This window comes from Nelumbo lutea, chromosome 8 (assembly GCF_056320005.1).
Source record: "Nelumbo lutea isolate HS-2025 chromosome 8, American lotus-T2T, whole genome shotgun sequence".
NCBI lineage: Eukaryota > Viridiplantae > Streptophyta > Magnoliopsida > Proteales > Nelumbonaceae > Nelumbo > Nelumbo lutea.
The window spans coordinates 19,777,279-19,784,627 of record NC_142691.1 but is presented as its reverse complement, the minus strand read 5'-3'; the positions used below and the strand labels follow the sequence as shown (position 1 = coordinate 19,784,627).

Here is a 7,349-nt window from a genome sequence, read left to right as displayed (position 1 = left end):
TCCGGGGGGAACCCGGTGTAGAGGCTCCGAATCTCAAGTTAGAATCTTTCAAAAGCAAGGTAATACCAGATAGCGCAAAGTTTGCATACCTCCGTTGTCGGGGGGCAGGGGGCTCTTATAGTCGCTTCGCGTACTCGTCCCGAGGCCCTTGTCAGATCGGGTATGATTACCCTTGTGCTTGTCAACTCGGCCGTCATCCCTTCTGCTGAGACAGAACCGTCACTGCCTAACCGTCTAACTGGAGATGGCGGCGTCAATGGCAGTGGCAGGTGGCCGTTTAGAGTGCTGCTGCCAAAACGTCAGATCCCAAGTCAGTCAGGCGTGGCGCCCTCGGGCATGGACTTCCCTGGTGCCAAGCATGGTACGACTTGTTTGGCTTTGGTGCCTAGAAGATGATGCGAAGTGCTGAGCAAGGCGGTCTTGAGCTCGGAGGTATCCCGAGCTGTTACAAGGTGGGTCAGTTCGGCGAAGTGTGTCCCGAGCTGTTACAAGGTGGCAGTTCGGCGAAGTCTACCCCGAGCTGTTACAAGGTGGGTCAGTTCGGCGAAATCTACCCCGAGCTGTTACAAGGTCAGTTCGGCGAAGTCTATCCCAAGCTGTTACAAGGCGACAATTTGGCGGAGTCTACCCCGAGCTGTTACAAGGTGGTCAGTTCGGCGAAGTCCATCCCGAGCTGTTACAAGGTAGGTTAGTTCGGCGAAATGTGCCCTTGTTCCCGCCTAGGCTTGACCCCTTTTGCCGAGCTGTCGTTTCTGCCATGTGTCTCGTAATAAAGAGGTCGGGCCAAATCTTCCTTCATCAAAAACCATTGTTAGAATGAGAAAATGTGTCCCATTTTATGTTTTGTAAATTTTCCCTTACTCACCTGATAGATGGGTAGAGCTTACCTAGGGAAAATAACTTTATTGTGGGATCCACAACTTATCAAAAAAAGAACACAAGAAAGTTGATCAAGGGCCTGCTCACCAACTTTCCCCCTCCTATTTCCCTAAAAACAAATGGGCCTTTTATGAGACTTGGATCTTAGGCCCCATTAGGGATTGTAAATTGGCAATAGGGTGGGTTCGGGAAAGGTTTTGTAAATTCTAGACCCTACCTGTGTCCTTAAACCTCCCAACCTAGACCTACTCCAAAACCCGTAGTGGGTTGGATTTTGAGAATCCAAACCCTCCCGACATTCAAGGGCAAGGGTAAGTTGGGTTTATAACCTACATCTAATTTCTTGTTATTTATTGTCATGTATAAGCAATAAATAAATAAAGAAACACAAATACCCATGAAAATTTCCAATTATTTGATTAAGGCATATAAAAGATACATAAACTACCAATCATCCTTCATGTAAAATTCAAAATATTATTAAATACAAGACCTAGTAAATAAAGTTTATATGCTTTCCAACAATATGTGGGTTGGGGCAGGTCAGGTTTTGCCTAATACTATGCCCTACCTGTACCCGTATAGGTTGTAGAATCCAAAAACTTGTCGTTCAAGCAAAAAAGCCCACCCCATCAGGGAAGGTAGGAGTCGGTACCCATCGGGGTAGGGTAGAAATTGCCATCCCAAGGCCCTATTTACTTTTCGGGATGTTTTTTACCTAGGTAAGTGTTTCCTAGGAAATATTTACCCGAATAAGTGCATTTATCCTTGTTCTTTTATTTCTTAGGTAAATAAGAAAATTACCATTTTAATTATAAAAACCATTATTAAAAGGGACAATTTTATCATATCTAAGTATTAACAACTTTCCCCCCAAGTGGGAAAGTTACTTACCCACCTGGAGTATGAGTATCACTAAAATAATATTTTCATAGATGCCACATAAATTTGATAAAAGAACATGGGGAGATGTTCCCAATGCACGGGGGTAGTGTTTTGTGGGTAGGTGTGGGCAAAATTGTCATGGGTAGGAAATAGATCTAGAGTCTAGTCATACCGTTCGGCCTAAGAACCATCCAAGCAACTAGTTCTGTTTAATCGAGTCCTTGGCCAAAAACTATTGATTTGACCAATACTTGTTGACCGGGGTGGTCGGATTGTTGATCCATTCAACGGTTTTGACTATTTTTTATCTTAATTTTTAAGTTGGAATAGACCATCAATTTGTCAAACCATCAACCCGAAACTGGTAATTAGAACGGTTCCTGTTCCGGGTTGATTTTTAAAACGTTGGTTCAACCATCTGTGTTGAAAGATTGTTGACCGAAACAAAATTTTTTTTTGGTAAAATAATGGAAAGATAAATTCGGACCAGAATCATGAACACATCACCGTGTCATCGGTCCAACGGGACTGGCCAACAGGGTTCGGTCCTGTTTTTTCCTTGGGGATGGAATTTCTACAGTGACGTGAAAGAGAAAGAAAGAGGTTCTTCCGTATAACATACCCACTGGGAGAAAAAGGAGGGCGATCATGAATAAGACTTGCGGCTCGGTCCTTGCCCTCCAATTCTGACCTGATTCTTGGCGCTGAACCGCTGGCCGCTCTGATTCTGTCCCGCCCGATGGCCGCGGGCCTCCTGGGCTGGAGCCACGTCGAAAGCGATCTTTGATACCCAGTTGAAAAGATCAAGAATTCCTGAAACACCCAAGACAAACCGATTGATTGGAAGACGTGTCACGTCGACGTCTACGTCACACCAGCCCGCTCTAGAAGCGTGTCAAGCGGTCAAATGCCAGCTGTTTTCTATTCACGAGATTCCACGATTTCTCTTTCCCTGAACTGCCCTTCTTTTTCGACCAAATTTACATTCTCATTTTTACCTCAAATGACTAAAATGCCCTCCCGTGGATAATTCAGCCACTGGCGTTTTTGGTTCCACGTCATATAAACGGTATTCACGATTCACGAAAACCAGTTTTCTAGGTGGTTTTTCTAACTTTTTAATATTATTTTATTTTTATTTAACTCTTTCCATATCATATTTTATCGCCTAAGAAATTTCGGCTTATATAATGATTCAAATTAGGTTTGTTGCTTCATTCTTAAGAACCGTTGTTTTAGAATCTTCTATGTCGGTTAATGGCTCTGGACAAGATGTAGGCTCTAGATTAGAAATTCCAATCCAACAAGAAGAAAACCTATATTGTACGTTTGCGCGACGACCGCCTTTACTCTCCATAAAACCCGATCGTCGGTCGTTTCAGGGTTTGTATACTCCTGAAAATAATTGAAACCAGAGATTCGTTGTTTATTCTCTTTTTCAGCCTGTTGGTAGCCATGGGAACTGCTGTTCTCCGCTCTGAAGATTGTCTCAGAGATCGGATCCCCTTTGAAACACTAACGTCGCCTGTGATCAGACATCGCCGAAACCGAAACCCTAACCCTAACTCTGGCACTAACATTAGTCCTAATTCTTCGCGGAACCGCCGCAGAATGCGCAGTCCGTCGGGGTCTCTCGAGAAGGAGAACGGTAACGGTCGATGCGGAACGAATGTTGTGAAGCCTCCGGCTAAAACTCTTGTCATGGGCCAAGTAACTATCTTGAAGCGTGGGGAGGAGTTGAAGCCACCGAAGGTCGATGATGCTGTGGAGGAAGTAAAAAAGGAAAACGATGTTGATTCGGTTTTATGTTCGACAAATCGTTTGGGTCCGGAGCCTGAAATGGTTCCGAAGCAGATCCATCTCACAGACGCGAGGGCAGCAGATGGGGATGTGTTTGCAGGCTCGGTTTTTTTCTCTTCGCCTCCTCCGAGTTCCCTCCCTTTCCCTGCCTTCTTCACCAAGAAGGGCGCACCTATGAACAACGATTTGGCGACAAATGATCTGCGAAGACTTCTGCGTCTCCACTTGTCGTGATTGTTGTTCGAGATCAAGTTTGTCGGCCTTCTACACTGTTTACTCGTTGGAATTAGTGGCCTGTTGATGGATCTGATGGTCCGAAACTTTCGTCACTGTCGATAGCTCCGCTTGTCGGGCTTCCTTTATTTTTTCAACAGGAAGCCCGATTTGTACGGGAGCTAAGGAAGCGATTAAAGTGAAGCACTGCAGTAGCGCAGTATCTCTTCCACTCTCAGGGTGACATATGATTATATGTCTAGCACAAATTCTAACCTTCAGTTTTTTTTTTCTCTCCTTTTGTGACCCTTCTCACTCGTTCATTCCATTTAACTCTAGGGTTTCATGTTCATGTATATCTCGTATAGCCCAAATTTACTAATGAGTGATGTAGTCTAGTTTGTTGGGATGTTGGTTAGTCTAGTTTGCTGTGTCAGGGATAGGGTCTATATTTCTCTTTTTTATGCTTTTCTTGTAACTTCTTTGTTCTCTGCACTTTTTTATAGCTTTGAAGATGGTGAAAATTGAATACAGCCATTTTGAATAATTTTCCTCATCCAACCGATGACTGATGTAGTCTAGTTTGTTGGGATGTTGGTTAGTCTAGTTTGCTATGTCAGGGATAGGGTTTATATTTCTCTTTTTTATGCTTTTCTTGTAACTTCTTTGTGCTCTGCACTTTTTTATAGCTTTGAAGATGGTGAAAATTGAATACAGGCATTTTGAATAATTTTCCTCATCCAGTAGACATGCAGCTCCTAAATTCTAAGTAATAATGAGATATGAAAGCATCAGATTCTGCAACAGGTTTGCGTGAGAAGAACTGGGGGGTTGCGTGTAGGGGTCATCGTAGCTCGAAGGAGTTGAGTTCGAGTCCATTGATTCTTGAATCAATTATTTAGTGCCAGGGGTCCTTGTATCTAGCTTCCATGGGGACGATGATTTGGAAAGCATGCTGATTGCTGAATTCCTGATATTTGATCAGAAATCTCATCGGTGGCTATGTGGTGGTCTATATTCATCGTGCGAACCTGGGAGGCATCCATGGGAGAGAAAAAATATGGTGCTGGGTTCGAGAAGAAGATCCAATTGCGCAGATATTGGTATTCCTACTTTGTGTGGGAAAAAAAAAGTGAAAAACTGGTGGTTGCAACAGATGAGTGAGTTTTTGAATCTGGCCAAGCTTTTGGTTGAAAACAGAGTCTCCATTATTTCCTTCGATTTGCCAAATCCCCTGTTATCTAGTTCACATTCTTGAATCAGAAGCGTTTTGATTGCAAATGTAGACAACACCAAGGTGCTTTGAACGTGTGGCAATGGGTCATGAAAGTCATGTTTGTATGTCTAGATGGGTAGGGACAACATTTGGAAAATCCCAAAAGATACATTCCCGAAGGTTCTTGTATGTAGCTAATGCTAATACTAATGCAGCCAAGGATCTTGAATACAATAATAATAATGCAGGCTATGAAGTGGTATGCATTTATTCAACAAACGCTGCTGTTAGTACAATAGATTTCCGTTTATCCATTATGTGTAGACTTGTAAAAGTAGATTTCCGTTTATCCATTATGTGTAGACTTGTAAAAGTAGATTTCCGTTTATCCATTATGTGTAGACTTGTAAAAGTAGATTTCGGTTTATGTATGCTTTTATGGTTAGGGGTAACTTCATTTTAATTTTTTTAATTATTAATTAGTTTATCGTTGTTTTTTTTGGGGGGTTTTTCAAATAAATCAAATACAAAACGTTTAGTCAATAAACTCTTACTATTCCAAACACATATTTGATGAGTTTATTATTGCGTTTCTTCTTTTTTCAAACGATTTTTTGAACCTTGCATTTAATCAATAAACTCCAACGATTCCAAACATATATTTGATGAAATTAGATGATTTGTTTCAAGAAGTGTTTGATAATAGGTTTTTTTTTTTTTTTTTTTTTTTTTTTTTTTTTTTTTTTTAACTCAAGCAAACAGACGTCACCTCTTCCAGGTGGTTGTTACACATAACCCCGTCCAGCTGAAATAAGACGGAGGTGCAATGAAAAGGTTTGTCACAGGAGGATGGAGTATTTAGCCTGCATTTGAAATATCTTATTTTACAGTTAAAATGTCCTATTTGTAACAAGATAAGTTCTTATTTGCCAAATGCAGCCTATGTTAGTCGAAACCATCAAGAAGCATTGTAAAACATACTTACCTGGACGGATCGATGGGTGATAGTTCATGGCCTAGGTTGGCAGCCTCCATTGCAGGTAACCAATCCACGATTAGTTATTCTTGATGAGTAGCTGATAATATCCTTGCAACCTGAACTCTGTAGTCTGTATTCGTCGATCAAATTGCCATGATCAATTGGATTAGAGCTGGCATATTTTCGGAGTGTCTCCTTAGATTAAATAGCTTGAAATCTGGGGGAGCTCTTCCTTGAAGGCTTAGAAGCTTCTGATTTTTGTGGGGTGCATTTGGGAATTGTGCTAGCTATGCCTGCCATGTGCTCGCCGCACTTGCTACAGATTTATCTTGCCGATGTCTGAGTGTGTTAATTGGCACAATCAACTTTGATTCTGAAGCTGTTATCCGGTGGTTGTTGCCACCGTTATTACTCCTGGTTGGGACGTCTTGTGGCGGAGTTGAGAGAGAACTAGTTGGCCTTGTCTGAGTGGTAAAATTCGTTGAGCTGAGCCAGAACCTGGAGATAAGAATACAACTATTGTAGATCAAGGGAGACTCCTTCACGTCTTTGCTAAGTTTGGCTGTCTTTAGAGTCAAAATTTATCTGGACCTCATATCCATCGGTATGTTGCTTCCTTGTCAACAAAAAACTTCTGTTATCAATCAACAAGACCAAAAAAAAGAAAAAATCCTGGGTTCTTGTATTGTTTTATGGTGTTTTTTTAGTTTAAGATTTCTTTCTTTTTTCTGTTTTTGGTTAAAAAATTCATTCAAGGATAGATGGGCAGTGAATTTAGAGAAAAAGAGAAGTAGATGAATGAACCAAGACCCATTTAAATTGATCTACAGTCATGAATGAACTAAAACCCATTTAGAACTCCAGTTCCCTGACCTCCATCAACTTGACCACATTTGACCAGGCTGAGAAGCACGAGATGCAATTCCAGCCAATGAACGGCTATTACTGAAAACTGCTCTTCAAGCTGAGGATCAAGTTTCTGACCTTGTTGATGCTTCTCAAGTTCCTCAGAACATGGTTGAAACTCGAGGCACCATTGGTTGAAAGGACGCGCATCAACCTGAACATTTGCATCCTTCACAAATCACGAGGTCTCTCACCCACCAGCTCGTTGTAAAATTTGTCATTAAAAAGTTAAATAGAAATGAAATTTCTTTTATGTCATTACGTGAGAAACTTGTCCCAATAGAGGTTAGCTGCATTATCCCATTCAACCTTTAAAAAAATAAAAAAACTGCATTATTCCATTCTCGTTAAAAAACTCAGATGCCAACATTTTGGTGATAATTGTTTAAGACTTGGTAAAAAAGAAAGTAAGGGTGCATTTGGTTCAGTCAGAATTGGAATCAGAATGTGCTCATCCCAGGGAGAGGGGGA

The 7,349-nt window shown here is 41.4% G+C and overlaps 1 long non-coding RNA gene across 1 annotated transcript; it reads left to right on the top strand.

The window, feature by feature from the left end:
• The first annotated feature begins 2,899 nt into the window (after nt 1-2,899).
• On the top strand, nt 2,900-7,136 carry LOC148843198 (uncharacterized). The gene is made up of 2 exons (XR_016103578.1): nt 2,900-6,576; nt 6,874-7,136. It is a non-coding gene; the product is annotated as an uncharacterized LOC148843198 (long non-coding RNA).
• The last annotated feature ends 213 nt before the right edge of the window (nt 7,137-7,349 follow it).